This window comes from Salmo trutta, chromosome 20 (assembly GCF_901001165.1).
Source record: "Salmo trutta chromosome 20, fSalTru1.1, whole genome shotgun sequence".
NCBI classification, from domain to species: domain Eukaryota; kingdom Metazoa; phylum Chordata; class Actinopteri; order Salmoniformes; family Salmonidae; genus Salmo; species Salmo trutta.
This window is the reverse complement of record NC_042976.1, coordinates 28,524,174-28,545,278: the sequence shown is the minus strand read 5'-3', so window position 1 is coordinate 28,545,278 and position 21,105 is coordinate 28,524,174. Positions and strand designations below refer to the sequence as shown.

The 21,105-nt window shown below is 42.0% G+C and overlaps 1 long non-coding RNA gene across 2 annotated transcripts; it reads right to left on the bottom strand.

Moving 5' to 3' along the window:
* Positions 1 to 3,493: 3,493 nt before the first annotated feature.
* On the bottom strand, positions 3,494 to 12,083 carry LOC115155831 (uncharacterized). Of its 2 annotated transcripts, none has more exons than XR_003868141.1 (2): positions 11,947 to 12,083; positions 3,494 to 4,738 (listed from the first exon to the last, which is right to left on the bottom strand). It is a non-coding gene; the product is annotated as an uncharacterized LOC115155831 (long non-coding RNA). The 2 variants fall into 2 exon arrangements; XR_003868140.1 differs by lacking the exon at positions 11,947 to 12,083 and adding an exon at positions 6,486 to 6,663.
* Positions 12,084 to 21,105: the final 9,022 nt, after the last annotated feature.

The following is a 21,105-nucleotide window of genomic DNA, read 5'->3' as shown; positions in this document are numbered from 1 at the left end:
TTCACGTTAAAAATGGACCAAAAGATTAATGCTAAACAACGTTTGACATGTTTGAACAAACATAAATAGATTATTTACTAGGTTTTTTTTAGCTTTTCGGCGTGACTTTACACTGCCCACCTCATTTTGTGGGAGCCTACTGAACGCTAACTATTTGGACATAAATTATGAACTTTATCAAAAGAAACCACATTTGTTCTGGACCTGGGATCGCTGGCAGCGCCTTCTGATGGAGATAATCAAAGGAAAGGGGATATTTAGAATGTTATTATCGATATTAGATGATGCTAATGCTAACGGTATAGCTTAGCTTAGCTTATAGCTTAGCTTATGTTGTTAGCATAGTACCCAGTTTATAGCAAAATGTGATTTCCCAGTAAAGTTATTTTGAGATCTGGCCATTCGGTAGCAATTACGAGATGATAATATATTATTCTTTGAATGACAATATTATAATTTACCAATGTTTTTGAATAGTAATTCCGTGATTTGTAATGCTGGATTCACTGGGAGCATTCGAGCCGAAAAAAATTCTGAATTTCACCGTGACTGTAAATGCTCTTTTTGGATATAAATATGAACTTGATGGAACTAAAAATGCATGTATTGTCTAACATAATGTCCTATGAGTGTCATCTGATGCAGATTGTCAAAGGTAAGTGCATAATTCTAGCTAGTTTTCTGTCTGTTGATGCCCTTCTTTGAATTGGCTAAACATTACACGCAGCTATTGTCAATGTACTCTCCTCACATAACCTAACTTTATGCATTCTCCGTAAAGCCTCTGAAAATCGGACAGCGTGGTTAGATTTAGGAGATATATCTTTCAAATGGAGGAAAATAGTTGATTATTTGATTATTTGAAATGATTACTCTTGCAGTTTTGAATTCCCCGCCATGGTCACATGACAATGAATCCCAATACTGGGATAAGATCCTGCCCCCTGGCCTCAACAGGTTATTAAGACATTAATGAGCGAGCCAGGACGGACACAGTCAATATATTTGTTCTGCACTTTTAAAACGTACAGCGACAGTATTCAGAACATAGGCCGTTCTTACAGTATTGTCCCTGTACACCAAGTCAGAACTGTAGGATAAATAAAGGGGTCATATAAGCAGACAATGAAAGCTCTTACAATATTCAATGATTACATTTCGCTAAACCAGGCTATAGGCTACATGTGCACCACCAAGTCAGAACAGTAGCCGATATTATGAGGGGGAAATTATTAGGGTGAGGCACAAAGCTTACTACACAACATACATTTAGTATTACTTTCTTAGCTACAGACAGTATACATATCTACCTGGCATATTACATCATTTATGCAGCAGCATACAATACATTTTTGGACTCACCTTGCTGTGCTGTGCTCACTTGAACAGGAAGGTGGCGCGGCGGTCCTTCGTGGGCAAAATGTGTCATAAACTTTTGTCATCAAAGTCTGGCATTCTCTGGATTTATGGTGCTTTCAAGACAACTGAGAACTCTGAAAAAAACAAGGTTGAATCATGATGACGTCTGTGATCTTCAGGTTGTCGCTCTAGAAAGAGGCCCAAGTTCCCCGACTTGCAATTCCGAGTTGGATGACCGTTTCAAACGTATTTTCCCAGTCTGAGTTGTCTTGAACTCACTGAAGTCAGATTTCCCAGTTCCGAGTTTCCAGTTGTTTTAAGCGCAGCAGAAGTCATGCTGGATTGACAGCATGGCCACAGTTGAATGTTTATCCTTTTAAGCTTGGAAAAGAGAACCTTAAACCCAGACTTGGGACCCCACACGCACTCCACTGAATAGCAGGCTAGGGATTGCTTTGCAGTGCTTGCAGTTAGCCACTGATTCCTTCCAAACCACTCATTGTTGAATTCGTGATTTCCAACTTGTTGTGTAATGTTTATGTCCAAGGGCCAATGAGCACCGATATATTTTATCTATAATTTCTCTTCATTATTTCTCTTCATTTGACAAGGATTGAAAAGGATTTGCCAGTAGATTGTCGACTTGATTCATGATGATGACTGCTAGCTTGTTAGCTAAGATTTTGAATGTATGATGTTGACATGACCAGTCCAATCAAAGCTACGGTAGGTATTACGTGATTTGATGTCATTTTATCTGTGGCCAATGACCTTGAGCCTTCTTGGATGGGCACTTCTAATGTAACTCTATGGCAGCACCCAAGTGGCTTTAATTTTCGAGCTCTACCCTTAGATTTTGTGGTGACATAGTGTCCCCATGAGGGACAGAACACTGAGCCAATCACTGCACAAGTAGAGAACATTACCAACCCCTACATATATATTTTTTAGCTAAACAGGTGGGGTTCAAAACATGTGGGGCATTGCCCCACCTGCCCTGAATGATGGGTCGCCAATGATTATTAGTCACAGTATGCTCACGTTTTTGTATTTGTGAGAATGTTTGGTCATTCAGCACATGTAAATATGGTTGAAGAATTCCTCAATTTCCTTATGTTTACATTTCTTCTATTTAGATCTCTAGGAATTAAGAAAACACTCACCATATTTTAGAGACTTGGGCCATGTGTGTGAGTGTGTGCGTTGGCACCTGTGTGCACATTGTGTTTACGTCTGAGAGAGAGGGGACTGAACAGACAGACTCCAGACAGGTTTATATTGATTAAATAACCGATGGAGATGTGATGGAGGTAGATGGGAGGTGGAGAGGAGAAGGGGATGGGCATGTTCACTGTTTGACATAGAGCAGCTTTTAAAAATGCAAGGTTTAAAGTTAGAGCATTTATTATTTATATCTTATCTCATAGTGTAAACAATCAACATGTTTTGTCCATATTGAGTCCACAAAGAGTCTCTCCATAACCGGAAGATCAGTTTACTTCCTTTTTCCCACAATCATACAGCCTACAGACAAAATGAGACTTGCTCTATCATAATCAATCACATTCACCCCAAATCCCATTTGGAGTTTATATGTCACATTGGTATGAAGGATCCGGGAGACAGGCGCAGGAATGCGTAATCTTTTTTTTTTATTACACCCAAATTACGGTGTGCCGTGTAAAGGCACGGGGACGAAGACCCAACAAACACTATACAAAACACAGGGTAGAAACCCAAACAAAAGAGCGAGGAGTGCCTCGAATAAATAACACAAGCTCACAATGATTAACACACAGGACAAGACCCGTAATCATCTGCGCAATACACAATGGCACGAAAGCCAAAACACACAGCACAGGTACTCACACGCACCAACGGACATTGTAACCATAATCGACCGGACAATGGTAAACCAAGGACACACTTATACAATTACTAATCACTGGGAATATGGGCCAGGTGTGCATAATGAAAGTTCCGGAGGGATCCGTGACGTGCTGGAAAGAGGAGAATGTTAGCTTTCTAATGAGACCAACATTATCTCTCTACTCCAAACATCAAGCGAGTTACGTACCATTACATGCTGAGTGTCACCAAACCATGTTTTTGATTAAAAAAAGCAAATTTGAAGTTACTTTCAAGACATTTATTCAAATAATTAATCACTTTTTACTTAATACAAAACACAATACATGAAATCCATTGACATGAGTGCCAGTGTTCTTCTTTTTCTCACACGCACGCACGCACACACGCACGCACGCACATCACTGCACAAGTAGAGAACATTACCAACCCCTACATATATATTTTTTAGCTAAACAGGTGGGGTTCAAAACATTCAAAACAACTATACAGACATGGTGTCTGTCTGCATTGTTGTTGCACACATTTGTACACATATGTTTATATACATACAAACAAAAGAATGTATTGGCTACATTCACTGATTTTCACACATGTCCGCACGTGCATGCACATGTACATGTGCACTCATGTACATGCACATACAGTACATATGTTTGACAGAGAAACACTCACGCTGCACATGTTCATGCCATGATATGTGTGAGGACTACATGTGGTGTGCATGTGTTTGTGCACATGTGTACATATGCACGTACAGGTGTGCATAAACACATGCACATCCCATGTAGTCCTCTAACATATCATGGTTGTGGCCCATAGTTTTTCCATATTAGATTACATTCAGAAAGGCATCGGAGGATAAATAATGAATAAATGACCACTGAAAATAACACTTCTTATAAATACGTCATAGCCAGGACCTCCATTTTTATGAAAGCCACACAGAGTAAATTCAATCTGAAAAGAGCTAAAACAGGGAACGGGATGGAGGAGATGAGAGCTACAAATGTTCCTAGTAAGCTCTGGTCTCTAAGCAGCAACTAAAATGTGAAATGTTTAAGGAAGGCTGACCACACAAACGTGCCACCAGAGAGTAAGGACTGACAGTCTCTTTGGATTTGATTCATGTGGGCTTTGGTTAGAGTTTTTGCCTCTGGTCCACTGGCTTCAGCTGTTGAACATTTGATACAAATACTGTTTAAGTAGAACAATTTAAGAAACCACTCACCCTGATCACACATCAACGTTTTTGTACTTGCACCACACAGAGGACTTGATCTCAAATGTCAGTAGCATCTGGGTGTCTGCCCTCTTAAATCCAGGGATCTGTCCTGGGAGTGGCATCGCGTGGACAACGGTGAAGTTGTAGACATAGTGGATGATTAACTGAATGTTCTCATAGGACAGCACCCATTTGCTGGCGAGACGACCGCCACACCTTTCCTTCCTTGGAGCCACACCATGTGCCTTGTAAAACTATCACTGCAGTCAGCTTTTTGTAGAAATTCTGAAACCAGAAAAGAACTGATTTCAAACATGTCTTTAACATGAAAGGCACAGTGTATTCTGAGCTCTTGTATTTTTACTCATGATACAGCCTTCTGTATCTCCTTCTTTCTTAAATACTTCATGAACCTTTTAATACTGTTGCAGCCCCAATAATAATAGAAAACATCAAATCAAATTGTATTTGTCACATGCGATGAATAAATTAGGTGTAGACCTTACCGTGAAATGCTTACTTATAAGCCCTTAACCAACAATGCAGTTCAAGAAATAGCGTTAAAAAATGATTTACTCTGAAGAAAACGTACGAGTGTAGGAACTTGAATGTTTCCCTGCAAATTTGCTGGCTACCAAGGAAATATGATGTCCTCTGATGCTTCCTTGCAGAGCCAGTGTTCTTCCCAATGAACACTAGATGTTTCTCATAACAAATAGGACAAATATAAGCACCCGCCACACACGCACACACACACGCACACACAGGTCCCATAAGTTACTGGAATGTGCTACACATTCCCCACTTATCTCTCCCTCATGTGCCCACATACACCATGCACGCAAGCTTTTTCAATTTCCTGTCCACCATCACTGACATATTACCCCTCGACCAACTGAAGCACCGTAATTGACGGCTCCACCATTAACGGGTGGTCTCCCTCGGTTGCCTCCTCAATGAGCTCGGCCTCAACTTCACTGAGCTCGTCTGAGTTGGTATCTGTGCTGTCTAGAGAGTCGCTGATGGTGACGATGCTCTCTGGCTCAGGGTCAAAAAGTAGTCGCCAATAAGTTGACTCTACTGATCGTCTGAACCAGCTCCCAGAACAACATTACTATTTAAAATTCTAGAGATTTTTCTCTCCTGGGAATCCATCAATGCAGTAGAAAGCTACGCTAGCTAGCTAGCTAAGGTGTAGTCAGTAGTGACAGTGTGACTACGTGTGATGGGTTTTGAAGTGTGAGAGTGTGTAGCCTGAGGTACACTTTTAGTTTTACTGCAGATGATACGCTACAGTAACTTTGATTGGGCAAACAGGAAAATCATCTGATTGAATAGCCTTGAATAGCCTAGTAGCTTGAATCAAAATATGTAGCTAGTTTGTAATTCATTTCTGACTTTGGAATAGGGGAGGGTTTTAATATTGAAGATACGATAGTGCCGCTAAAGCCTGATGTGATGTGTTAGAAGCTAGCATCCACCGAACCGATGTGAAAGGGCTCCTCCTACTTTATAAGATTGAAAACTATATTTATACTCTTGAATTAGGATTGCAGCATATGGTGGTGGTGGTGTTACCATGTATACCGACATACTGTCATTTTCCCTTCCCCCCACCACCTCACCATCTTTCCTTTTCTAACTGAAGGTTAACATTTCAAATGGGTTACCATTAAATTTGGACGTCCATCATGGTTCACCTTCGCCTCTGACCTTCCTCTCCATGATCAGACAAGAGGCTGAGGCGGGCTCCTCGCGCTCCTCCCAAAGTATACATAGCTCATGAAATAATAATCCCTTCATTAATGTTTGTTGTTATCGTCGGTATTTCCCCAGCAACAGTGAGCAATTTGAAACAGCTGTGCCACCCAGATGAAATCCCCAAACAGCAAAAACTCTAAATTTGGATAAAAACAGAATTTATATGCAAATTTGCCATTGCGACTTCCGACTGATTATGATAGAGCACGTCACAAATACACATTAGGTAAATAAAACATGAATGAGAGTGTGTGTGGGTGTGGATGTGTACTTTCAGGGCGTTGTGGACACAACATCATCCTAATATTGACATCCTTTCTTCTTTGTTTACTTCCTGTCTGAAAGAGAAGGCATGCATTGAGTATGTGCGCACACACGCATGCACAGATGCACACACTGACTTTACATGGACAGCCAGTCATACAGCCACATATAGCACATCCATCCACCTCCTCCATCCACTCTCATAAACAAACACACACCTCCCTGGCTGCCAAACACTCCGGTGGTCTCCCAACACATGACCGGATGAATGGAAGAGCAATTATGGATAACAAGATTGTCTTCCCTTATCTCTACCTCTGTCCCGCCCTCACTCTACTCCCCCTCTTCCCTTCTTCCATCTCACATTTACTTTATCCTCCAATGCAGTGTTGTGTCAGAGATGCTGTGTGATATGTTTTGCTGTGCTGTTAGCCATCTTCAGGCTCCATCCATCTCTCAGGTAGCTAGCCCACGGGCTCCTCTTGCTCCCCTCCTGAGCTAGTGAGTAGGGCAGCACTACCCTGAGGGACAGGCTTAATTGAAGGTTTGGACTAGAACACTAATACCAGGCAGGCAGTTATGCAACTGTACCATATAGAGACTGAACCAGGCATCATAACAACGGTAATGAGAGCCAGAGACAGATACAGAGGAAGGGGGAGAGGAGAGGGAGACAAGTCATGTGTACGTATGGCAGACGTCAACTCATCTCAGTGATCTGAGGGTTTGACTAAGGCCCTGTGGTTTTTACACAAGATTAATGGAGGTATCATTTTGTCCTTTCCTCCTTTTGGCTCCTGCGTACTGTTTTTCACTTGCTCTCATTTTTCTCATTTTTCCTCTGACATGGTGTTTTTTTCTCTGTCGAAGCAAAGCACTACCAGAGCAAAACACATTCCTGTCCACATTCCTGCCCTGGGAAAACGTTGTCCAGAACATACTAAAAGGCCAAACACATCATTTGTTTTTAAACCCATTTTCTCATTGGAACAAGTCTGGGCTGATGGCTGGATTGTGTATGACTGTGTTTTGGTGTGTTTTGGTGTGTGTGTGTGTGTGTGTGTGTGTGTGTGTGTGTGTGTGTGTGTGTGTGTGTGTGTGTGTGTGTGTGTGTGTGTGTGTGTGTGTGTGTGTGTGTGTGTGTGTGTGTGTGTGTGTGTGTGTGTGAACGTTTATATGTGTGTGCATGCTTTGATCTAGGAGTATGTTTTTCTCTGTGGTGGATAGGCGTTAGAGTGTGATGAACAATTACACAACCACACCCATACCCCTTCCCATTCTAATCCTAAACACAAGTCTCTGGGAGCTCTGCTGTGCTGTGGCTGGGGTCAGGTTGACTTATCTGTTTATGAATCTGTAGACATATCGAAGCACATAGCTGGTAGACACACACAGAAGGAGAAGAAAGGGGAGAGGAAAGAACGGAGACTTAAGGAGAAGACAAGACACGTGGACACAGACGATAAACAATAAATTGATTGGTGGGGGGGCACTTACATTGTACACACATTTCATGATAAATAAAACCATTGGTACTAGGCCATGTAAATGTCCTCCTGGCTCTTACAGTCAAGAGGTAGGGAGTTGAAGGTTGGGTTGGTGTTTATAAAGGGAAGAGTCATTGGCATGGTAGTTCCTGTTGTCCGGACTTCCACATCCTGTGTCAATAATGTTACCACGCTCGCTCTCTGTCCTGCTATGGCCAGAAAAGTTGGGAACCTCCATCCCTTATTCTCTCTCTTTTCCTCTCTCTCCTTCTTACACCCTCCCCCAGCCCCCAGCCCAGTGGAGAGGCAGGATAAAGCTTCCGATTGGCCAATCCATAGTGTTGATAATCTCTTCCTGTCTTCCTGTCTCCCTCCCTCCTCCACTCATCTGTTCCTCTCTGTTCCTCAGGATACTAATAATCAGCTTCCTCTGTTTGACACACGACACGCTGGTCAGCTGAGGGAGAGAGCTTGGTGTGTGCGTGTGTGTTTGTGTGGGAGAGAGAGAGTGTGTCCATGCATGCAAGCAAATGTGTGTGTGTGTGTGTGTGTGTGTGTGTGTGTGTGTGTGTGTGTGTGTGTGTGTGTGTGTGTGTGTGTGTGTGTGTGTGTGTGTGTGTGTGTGTGTGTGTGTGTGGCATGAACGTTGAGCCATAACGGAACTCATAAAGACTTCCTCTGATCACTATCAGTAGAGATGGGGGGAGAGAGGGCAAACATAGTCACAAGCCACACACACAATGCTGCACTAAAGCTGGACCAACGCCCAAACAACACACCGACATCGACGGGACACTGCTCAAACAGTGATCAGAACACTGAAATAATGCTCACCTGTCAATCAACCGCAGCAAGTGATGCCCAAGTAAGTTTGGAGTAATATGCAAACCTCCAAACTTGGTCAGCCTGTTTTCCTTCTCCAGACTCTCCCAGCTGTTTTCCAGGTAGTGTTCTGACGGTGACTGTGGCCCTGCCTACACTTGCCCACCAGGTGAATGTAGCCCACCTGAGTGGCTGCTGCCAACATACTGACTCAACTCAAGCCACTTTAATAATGGGAAAATGTATGTAATCAATTTATCACTTGCAACTTTATATTATTTATATTAGATCATGTTTACATAACCTACATTATTCATCTAATATGTATATACTGTACGCTATACCATCTACTGCAACTTGCCATCTTGATGTAATTAGATGTATCACTAGCCACTTTAAACAATGCCACTTAATATAATGTTTTCATAACCTACATTGCTCATCTCATATGTATATACTGTACTCTATACCATCTACTGCATCTTGCCATCCTGATGTAATGTATCACTAGCCACCTTAAACAATGCTGCTTTATATGTTTTCATACCCTGCATTACTCATCTCATATGTATATACTGTACTCTATACCATCTACTGCATCTTGCCTATGCCGTTCAGCCATCACTCATTTATATATTTTTATGTACATATTCGTATTCATTCCTTTACACTTGTGTTTACAAGGTAGTTGTTGTGGAATTGTTAGGTTATTACTTGTTAGATATTACTGCATGGTCGGAACTAGAAGCACAAGCATTTCGCTACAGTTGCATTAACACCTGCTAATCATGTGTATGTGACAAATACATTTGATTTGATTTGATTTGATATGGCTGTTGTGTACTTTATCAATGCAAATACAGTACTTTTTAAAGGCCATACTCTTTCTCACACACGCAATCATGCATAAAAAGGAAAGACTTGAGTAAATGAGGGATACAAAGTATATTGACAGCAGGTGCTTCCACACAGGTGTGGTTTTTTGAGTTAAATAAGCAATTAATATCCTATCATGTTTAGGGTCATGTATGAAAATGCCCAGTTGCCCATTATTTTGGCTACATGGCTAGAAGAGATCTCAGTCACTTTGAAAGAGGGGTCTAAAAGGAGCATAAGGGTTTAATAAAGGATGTGTGTGTGTGTGTGTATATGGTTGAATCAATGTTGTTTCAACATAATTTCAATTAAAATAATTATATGAATCAATGTGGAAAACTCATTGGATTAAAAAAAGTGATCAACGTAAGGGAATTTTGTATTTTCTTCACCCAACTTTCACACCCACAGGCAGATATTGGGAGTGGGGGTGCTGCGATTGTTTTGCTGACGGAGAGGTTTGTGCCGCGCTACAGACGGCTATATCGGCACCCATACTCCGCACCCATACTTCCCGTGGTTATGCCAATTTTTTTTTACCTGAATCCAATGACATGGTGACATTTCAAGTCAGTTGACAACTCAACCAAATGTAAGCCAAAACTAGATGATGGTGCCCAGTGGGAAAACGCCAAATGATGGAATTTCACGTTGAAGAATGGTGTTGCATCCCTCCAGTAGAGTCGCAGACACTTGTAGAATCTATGTCAAGGCACATTGAAGCTGTTCGTGGTGGCCCCCCACCCTAATAAGACACTTTAGATTGGTGTTTCCTTTATTTTGGCTGTTACCTGTACACAAAATACTCTATGTAAGCTCGGACACTCTGTTCTAAACCTGTCTACTCCCACAGTTCACAAAGAGGTCAGAATTTGTGGAATGTACTCATGTAGTTCATGAAGTACTCCTTCTTCAACACCTACCCTACTTTGTATACTCTACAGAGGTTACATAGGTGGTTAGTTTCCAACGCATTCCTAGTTGATCACCAATCATTTACGTAAAAAACCCAACAATAAAGCCTTGTGTTGCTTTTTAAAAAATGTGTTTCATGCTGTTGGAGGTAGGTGTATTTGATTCAGCAGCCCTAGAGAGCAAATCAAGAGCACCTATAGGCCTACCTCTGGCCAATCAGACAGCTCAGATCACTGTTAATGCACAGTTCCTCAAGCAACAGACTGTAAAAAGAAGAATCGAACACACACCAAAGTTGATACTGTGAGATTTCAAAACTTTTAAAACCTTGACTTGAGAGAGACTCAACAAATACTGCAAACAGCTGCTGTTTTTTTATCAGTAAGTTCATGTTTAAGTTGTTATTCAGCACTGTCAACACTTTGTTCAACACTTTTATAAGCCATAAAATGTGCGTTCTCGCTACTTTCACTCACGCTACAACCAGCGCAGCAGCTGCAATGAAGGAGTATAACAAAGTGTTTCAATAAGCTTGGGTTATTATTAGCGGCTTGTGTCTTTTTTCATATCGAGGAATATTTCACTTTCTCTGGTCATAGGAGTAACAACATGAATTGGTGCATGAGGCAGAAATAAGGCAATGCGACTTGATTTTTGCCATCAGTTTGAAGACTGTGTCCTTTTATCTCAGCGGAGGGAGAGCAGAGGGACGGTGAGTTGGGTGACAGGCAGCCTCACTGCTGCTCCCTCCCTCCCCTCAGACTGACCATTAGAGCAAGGCCATTAGTTCAGTAAAAAAAATAAGAATATTATACTCACTCAGCTGTGCTGTAATACAACAAGTAATACAACAAGTGGTCTATTACCAGTGTGATCATATACTTAAATTATTTAAATATATTAATGGTCTGAGAAGAACAACATTGGCATGATCCTTTCCCACAGTTTAACATATAATGAGCACACGTACAGAAAGCCTAGTGGTTAAGAGCTTTGGCCAGTAACTGAAATGTTGCTAGTTTGAATCCCCGAGCTGACTAGGTGAAAAAAATCTGCAATGTGTTCCTTGAGCAAGGCATTTAACCCTAATTGGAAATCGCTCTGGATAAGAGTGTCTGCTAAATGACTACTATTACAGTACTTTTCACACTAACATGGTGTCCTGTTCTGTTCTAGCTGTGTTGTGAAAGCACTCAGAGCAGAAGGGTGAATGACTCTCTGTTACGCAGTAGTGGAAGACACTTATGAACCAACCACAGGACACAGGCATGTAACCAACATGAGCATGCGTTTACACTCTCCAACACACATAGAGAAAACATATGCCGTACAATGTGTAACAGTCAATACTTAACATATCACACTCACCCTCTTGTATGTGTGTACACGCAGACAGACACTCTGTAGGAGGTGAGGCCCCCGGGGCAGTAGTAGACAGCAGGTCAGAGTTGTATAAGAACGGTGATGCATCTGTATTAGAGCAGAGCAGATAAGCCTAGCAGAAGACCAGCCCTATTATATTACAGTACATTACGTGACGGGACAGGACATTAGTAAGATTGTGTGTGTGTGTGCGTGTGTGACATTACCTTAGTGTAACTGTAAGCTTTATGTAAAAGCTCTTAGCCTGACTGTCATATAGTACATCAACAACACAACAGATAATACTCTGCTTAGGGCATGTCACTAATAATTCTACGTTTGAGGAAGGTATTACTTTGCTGTTCATATTATGTGTATTCCAACACTGTATTTGAATGTAAGTTGCTCAGGATAAGAGTGTCTGGTAAATTACTGAAATGTAATATGATGTAATTTAATGAATACATTGACTTTCTAGTCAGTAGCAGGAAACCATAGCCTTACAATACTCACCCCCGGCTTTTGATAGTGGACACACACAAAACACTAATCTAATATATGGACACACACAGGGCACATCAACTTAATATAATCGGCACGCACAGGGACAGATAGATTTAACATAATGAAGACACACTAGAGCAGACACATACAGTATATCTAAAGACAGTGGTGGGATTCTATGTGTGTCGCAGGATGTACCAAAAGGTCAAAGTTTAATGCTACACTAATAAAATGCCAGCTTCTACCAACTACAGTTGAAGTTGGAAGTTTATATACACCTTAGTCAAATACATTTAAACTTAGTTTTTCACAATTCCTGACTATAATCAGAGTAAAAAGTCAGTTAGGATCACCACTTTATTTTAAGAATGTGAAATGTCAGAATAATAGTAGAGAGAATTATTTATTTCAGCTTTTATTTCTTTCATCCCATTCCCACTGGGTAAGAAGTTTACATACACTCAATTAGTATTTGGTAGCATTGCCTTTAAATTGTTTAACTTGGGTCAAACGTTTTGGATTGCCTTCCACAAGCTTCTCACAATAAGTTGGGTGAATTCTGGCCCATTCCTCCTGACAGAGATGGTGTAACTGAGTCAGGTTTGTAGACCTCCCTGCTCGCAAAAGCTTTTTCAATTCAGCCCACACATTTTCTATAGGATTGATGGCCACTCCAATAGCTTGACTTTGTTGTCCTTAAGCCATTTTGCCACAACTTTGGAAGTACGTTTGGGGTCATTGTCCATTTGGAAGACCCATTTGCGACCAAGCTTTAACTTCCTGACTGATGTCTTGAGATGTTGCTTCAATATGTCCACATAACTTCCTTCTTCATGATGCCATCTAGTTTGTGAAGTGCACCAGTCCCTCCTGCAGCAAAGCACCCCCACAGCATGTTGCTGCCACCCCCGTGCTTCACAGTTGGGATGGTGTTCTTCGGCTTGCAAGCCTCCTCCTTTTTCCTCCAAACATAACGATGGTCATTATGGCCAAACAGTTCTATTTTTGTTTCATCAGACCAGAGGACATTTCTCCAAAAAGTACAATATTTGTCCCCATGTGCAGTTGCAAACCATAGTCTGTTTTTTTACGGCGATTTTGGAGCAGTGGCTTCTTCCTTGCTGAGCGGCCTTTCAAGTTATGTCGATATAGGACTCATTTTACTGTGGATATAGATACATTTGTACCTGTCTCCTCCAGCATCATCACAAGGTCCTTTGCTGTTGTTCTGGGATTGATTTGCACAAAGTACGTTAATCTCAAGGAGACAAAAAACATCTTCCTGAGCGATATGACAGCTGCGTGGTCCCATGGTGTTTATACTTGCGTACTATTGTTTGTACAGATGAACGTGGTACCTCCAGGCGTTTGGAAATTGTCTTGGCTGATTTCTTTGGATTTTCCCATGATGTCAAGCAAAGAGGCACTGAGTTTGAAGGTAGGCCTTGAAATACATCTGCAGGTACACCTCCAATTGACTCACATGATGTTAATTAGCCTATCAGAAGCTCGAAAGCCATGATATCATTTTCTGGAATTTTCCAAGCTGTTTAAAGGCACAGTCAACTTGGTGTATGTAAACTTCTGACCCACTGGAATTGTGATACAGTGAATTAAAAGGGAAATAATCTGTCTGTAAACCATTGTTGGAAAAATGACTTGTGTCATGCACAAAGTAGATGTCCTAACCGACTTGCCAAAACTATAGTTTGTTAACAAGACATGTGTGGAGTGGTTGAAAAACGAGTTTTAATGACTCCAACCTAAGTGTATGTAAACTCCCGACTTCAACTATATGTTTGATACTTCCCCAATGAAATGACCACTCTGCTGTAGCCAAAAGTACCAATAATTTCTCTCACTAACGACCCTGTCTAATGCTCTCCTTTGACCTCTAATATCCCGTAAAAACTAGAGGTACTCCCCCTCCGCACACACCCTCCAAAATCTACCCAACCCCTGTGCACTCTCCCTTCATCAGTCTCCAGCCCCACCTCCCCCTAAAACGAACCACCTGCTACCCCTTGCTTCCTATCTCTACAATCTTACCTTGTATTCCTTTTCCTGCAGCCCTACTCTCTTTCCATCCTCCTCCCCTCTGGTATCTCTGTCCACCCTTTCTCCGCCACCCCCCAGCCCAGGACAGGGTAAATGCTGCTAGCTCCATCTTAGATATTGATTGTCTGTGTTTGCTGCTGGGCCTGCAGCTCTAAGTGGGTGAGATAGACTAACCCAGCCCACTGGAGACACATATGGAGAGGGCATTAAGGACAAACTAACTTAATATGGCATTATGACATGAGCATGGAAGGGTGCTGATGATGATGTTCATGATGATGATGAGGATGAGAGGGAGGAGGAGTCTGTAGTGGAGCAGGTCAAGAGGAACTATCATGGTGGAGCAGGTCACTAAGGAACTATCATGGTCCAAACACACCAACACAGTCATGAAGAGGGCACAACAACGCCTTTTCCCCCTCAGGAGGCTAAAAGGATTTGGTATGGGCCCTCAGATCCTCAATAGGTTCTATAGCTACACCATTGAGAGCATCTTGACTGGCTGCATCACCAATTGGTATGGCAACTGCTTGGTATCCGACCACAAGTCGCTACAGAGGGTAATACGTACGGCATGAGAGAAGGCCAAGAGTGTGCAAATCTGTCATCAAGGCAAAGGGTGGCTACTTTGAAGAATCTCAAATATGAAATATATTTTGATTTGGTCAACACATTTTTGGTTACTACATGATTCCATATGTGTTATTTCATAGTGTTGATGTCTTCACTATTATTCTACAATGTAGAAAATAGTACAAATAAAGAAAAACCCTTGAATGAGTAGGTGTCCAAATTTTTGACTGGTTCTATATATAAAAAAAATTGCAATTATTTTTCTTATTTTTTAAACTCTGCATTGTTGGGAATGGGCTTGTAAGTAAGTATTTCTCAGTAAAGTCTACACCTGTTGTATTCGGTGCATATGACCAATACAATTTTATTTTATTTGTTTATAAGAGCAGGAGGATGATGGTGACGGATAGATATGGATGATACGCAAACTGTAGTTGCTTTTCTGTGGTAAACACGGCAAATATGATGAATATTCAGATTCAGACAGAAATGCATTCAATAATGTTTTCCATGCCTCTCACTTGCTTTTATTTTTTATTTTTTTTCTCTCTCTCTGACCCTTTTTTTGTTCCTCTACACCCTTCCGTCTGCTCTTTCCATCTTCTTTACGTTGGTCCCTCTTGTCTTTGTTTTTCTTATCTCTCTCTCTCTCTCGCTCGCTCTCTCTCTCTGTCTCTCTCCCTGTTCCCCCTTCCTCTCCCTTTGTCTCATGTTTTCCCATGGTGGTAGTGCTGGTGTAATCCATACCTGGACGGCTGCCAAATGTGTCTGCAGACACCTGCGTCAGCCCTGCTCAGAAAAAAAGGGAAAAAATAACAGATTTTCCCTCCTCCCCTCTCTCCTCCTGCTCTCTTCAGTCTCTTTGTATGTCAGTTGTTCTAACTGTGATTGGATATGTTTGTGCATATACGTATTTGTACATGTGTGTGCATGAGCATATGTGGGTATGTGTGTGTGTGTGTGTGTGTACGTGTGCATTGGCTGGTTAGAATGAGGCATGTGACTTCCTTCCAGTGTGTGTGTGCGTGTGACCTCAAGGTCAACCTGCCCTCGGTGTCAAGCGGGATTTAAATGTGATTGAATTTGAATTGAATGCAGGAGAACTCGATTACCGGTCTCCACTCCACTGTATTAATGGCTTGTTGTGACCTCCCAGTCTGTCTGGGACAAGGCAGGCCTATTGTTATGGGTTGGCTTGAATAAAGAGCACATTTGTTTTGGGTCCTTACACAGAGATTGTATTAAAGACTCCCATTGATTCAGATCAGTCAGTGTCTCACATCAGATATATCAGTCTAGATGACAGATTAGAAGAAAATGTCAGGGTGGTTACAGTGTATGTGTCCTTTCTATAATATGTACTGTACCTCTTCTCAGTATGAGCAAAAGTGGACAAACGTCGTCTCACTATCATTTATGTTTTGCGGTTTCAAACCAGGGTGGCACTTAAATTTTAAGGTAATCTGACAAGCTTTTATTGATATTTCCCACTCAAACACAGTATATTTGTTGAAGTAGCTGTATGTGGTTTTCCCAAGGTCTACTGTATCTTCCACCTGTAATCTCCATGTTATCAGTCACTCAACAGTCTCTCCAGGTTTTCCATGAGAGCTACTAGCCTATATGGCTGACTGCCTAAGTCTTTCTTCGCTATGAAAACAGCTGAACTAAGTGTAAAACAAATGTTACAGTGCGTAAGGTGGAAGCTGGCCGGCATGCTGTTCCGAGGGTGTGTGTTTGTCATCATGGTTACTGACAGAGTGGGTTATCGTTTAGGTGCGTTGTGGTTCTGGCATCCTGCCACAACACACTCCTCTCCTATCTCTCTCTGGAATGGCAGAGAAAATAAACTGCAAGTTACTATAATATGCCACGGCCAACTGACCGTGTGTGTGTTAATTATAGAGAGGAGAGTATTGTAAAAGGGATGCCCTCATGAACACACACACACAAATGCACAAGGACAGTAACACGTACATCAACAAGAACATACACATATAAATTGCTGTCATTCAGGCTAGATGCACCAATACATCCGCTCCTGATAACTAAATTAGATTTCAGTAACAACCTGCCCTTTCTTCTCCTAGAATGGTGTGTTCTGAGACAGGAACACTCTGTCTTTGTCTGTTTGCTGTGTGTGTGTCTGCATATGTGTGTGTGGGTTGAGCCTGGAAGCTGAGGGGCTGAGTAGTGTTCTTGTACCCTGTTGACAGATCTGAAGAACGCAGGGTGCCAGAGGAGGGAATGGAAACAGAACTCCAAATTAGCCCCAGGTTCAGCTGCATCACGTTCTGTTCCCGACCCCAGGAACACACACGTGTGCATGCACACATGCACACCAGTGGTAGTCTGTTCCATTTAAGATGAGGGAGGATGATTATTTTATGAACATGGGCTTATTTCTATTACAGAATTTTGGATGACTGTCATTCATATTCCATTCACCCAGCTCAATGTGACATCGATAGGTTTAGGCTACTACATGATACTTGAATTGTCCCTGTACCCATCATGAGGTTACTACACCCTAGCCTATGAATGAAAGTTTACAACATAGGTGCACAGATTGAGAGAATTTACAGTAATCAAGCTGATATTGGGTGTAATCATTAGTCCAAAAGTTGCAAATGAGAGTTTCTATTGGACAAAGCCAGGTATGCTTATCCCCACTTTGTTCCGTTTGTTTCCATTTAAGAAACGTTTTCAACAGAATCAGCAGAATGAATACACCCCTGATTACACACAAACATAGCATCCCTCTCTGTTTGAGCTCGGTGTTTGAGTAGGCTAAACTAACTAGCTGCATTTGATGCTATTTCAGCAAGTGAAAGTGAAAAAAAGATATCCTATGAAATATCTCACTCCCTCTTTCTCTCACTCTTGCTTCTCCTTAATTTTGGATGAAATTCATTTGTTCAAACTGTTCAACTATTTTCTTTCTCTCTCTGTGAGTCAACTTCTCACTACATTTTATGCACTGCTGTGCTAGCTAGCTATAACTTATGCTTTCAGTACTAGATTCATTCTCTTATCCTTTGATTGAATGGACAACATGTCAGTTCTTGCTGCAATAGCGCTGATAGGTTGGAGGACTTCCTCAGGAAGTTGTCATAATTCTATAGAAGGGGGTGAGAACCATGAGCCTCCTAGGTTTTGTATTGAAGTCAATGTACCCAGAGGAGGACAGAAACTAGCTGTCCTCCGGCTACACCATGGTGCTACCCTACAGAGTGCTGTTGAGGCTACTGTAGACCTTCATTGCAAAACAGTTTGTTTTAATCAATTATTTGGTGACATTAATATATTTAGTATAATTTTATCGAAAAGGATTGCTTTTTTAATGTTTCACTGTTTTTATTTATGAAATTCACTGAGGAGGATGGTCCTCCCCTTCCTCTTCTGCAGAGCCTTCACTGATGCACACATGCACACAGCTGCCAGCACCCATGGCAGAGCCTGGGTAGAACAGGGTAAAAATAAACCTGTGCTTAACTCAACACCTTCTACTATACTAAGAGACAGAGATGTCCTACTATTGGAAGTGTCATCCTCTCACACAGCTGGAGCTATTCAGGAAAATAAGCTATTTTGCTCTGATGCTCCTGTTGTGGATTTCACATTCAGTACATACTCGAAATAGGGTGCAGTAAAGGAACACACACAGACACACAAACAGAAACAATAATGAGGAAGAAAAAAAGTAAAAAGAAAATTGACTCAGTTACCACTATTTCCCCATTACATCCGTTTCTCCATAGGACATCCTCCAAAGAAGTCAACGTGCTGTTATTTGCCCAATGTTATCTCCTATCTAATACACACAGCCAGCCGTGACACCGGAGACAAACACCATGCAGCCAGGTGATTCATTAGATGGCTTGACCTTTCCCCTCTCCTCTGACTTAGCCAATCATACAGTTGTTGCTGTTTTTCTTTGAAGACTGCCAACTCTGAACATTCCGTTCAGAAGAAGTCCTTCTGTTGAGAAAGAACAGACACACAGGAAGAACAATACCTGGATGGAGGGATAGAGAGAGAGAGAGAGAGAGAGAGAGAGTGAAAGAGAGAGACAAAAAAGCAAAAAAAACAAAATACCTGTCCACCATCCAGATGACCTGAAGCCTTTTGGCTTTGACAAATATCTAAACAGCCAAGTGTTTTAAGCCCTGTTATCGCACAGTGTCACAGTGGTATAGGGAGCATCTAGAGTTCAGCCACAGAGAACAGCTACTACAGTGCTGTGAACAGTGCTATGTGGTATGTTGTTTAGAAGTTAGATTGTGGAACAAGCTATAGAATGCCATGTCATCCCACTTCTCCCCATAGTCATCGTGACTCACCACATACCATTTTAATTCTACACACAACAAGCCTATTACATAATACTGTATTTTATAATGACTTAATTGACCTGGTTTGCCTTTCAATTCCAAGTTGGTATATATGCCTGCCAACTTTGAAATAAGATACAGCTGGTAGCCTCAGATGGTATGCAGTATACACACAATATTTCAACATCCCAGGTAGCACTACTATGAAAACATAATTCTCTATAGATATAGATTTGTACTTTAGATATTAACTATTCATTGATCATTATTAAAAATAACCTGTAGAAGTCCAAAAGTCAAAATGTGTTGGTTTTACTTTTTTCAATTAAGAAGCTTTTTTATTTAATTTAATTCCATTTGTCCTCCAAGTGTTGCTGAATCTTCTCTCTACCTCAGTTTGCTCCTCAATTCATGCAACTTGTTCGACAGCGAGATAGCGAGTGATCCCTTCTTTTGATCATTATGTCAACAGTTCAGACAGGAAGGAAAAGTAGTGAAGACACTAAAGAGTCTTTAACAGCTACCAGTGTGTCATCACCTGCCTGTTGGCCCAACACTGACATTAGCCTACCGCTTTCTGTTCGGATTCTCCTGCTCCTGCCATTGTGTTCTGTGTCAACATTACGCCACTGACTTGACTTCTGCTTTTACCATAACACACACAACAGACAAGGTGAGCACTGTGTCAGTGTGTAGAATCAACCCAGCTAGCACATAATGTTCTGAGAATCATACAGTATGTTTATTAGAGCTTGGTGAGTGAGTGGTTGTCCTATGGTTATTTTGTATACAACCTTCTCACAATGTTCTGGGAATGGTGCAGGATAGTTGTTTGGCTTTGGTACATTCTCAGCACATTCAAGGAACTTGACAAAATAATGGTATATTCTTGGTATTTCATTACTTTAACAGAATGTTTCCTAAAAGTTCAAACACATTTTTGGTAATGTTCTAGGAATGTTCTACAACTGGGTTGAAATTGTGAATGTTCTCAAATAGCTCCGAGAATGTTAAGAAACAAAGTTCTCCTGGGGGAATTTCATTATTTCAGCATAACATTTTCTGCAGATTTCCTCAGGGTTCTGAGTCATGTTCTCAGAACTTTAATAAAAGTTTCCATAATAACCACAAGATAGCATTAGTAACGTTCAAAGAACGTTCTAAGACGGTTATTGAAAAAAATATACATTCTATTCTCAGTGTCAACAAAACTCTATCCTGTGTTCAGGTGTATTGGAAGCGCCCAATAATAGGCCAAAACTGATCTTAATGAGTGCTTGCTACCATTGAAATGGGATCTGTTAGAATAGACTCGGCTCCGGACAGGCGGGCGGCTCTGGCGGCTCCAGACAGGCGGGCGGGTCTGGACAGGCGGGCGGCTCTGGCGGCTCCGGACAGGCGGGCGGCTCTGGCGGCTCCGGACAGGTGGGCGGCTCTGGTGGCTCCGGACAGGCGGGCGGCTCTGGCGGCTCCGGACAGGCGGACGGCTCTGGCGGCTCCGGACAGGCGGGCGGCTCTGACGGCTCCGGACTGGCGGGCGGCTCTGGCGGCTCCTGACTGGCGGGCGGCTCTGGCGGCTCCGGACTGGCGGGCAGCTCTGGCGGCTCCTGACTGGCGGGCGGCTCTGGCGGCTCCGGACTGGCGGGCAGCTCTGGTGGCTCCGGACTGGCGGGAAGCTCTGGCGGCTCCGGACTGG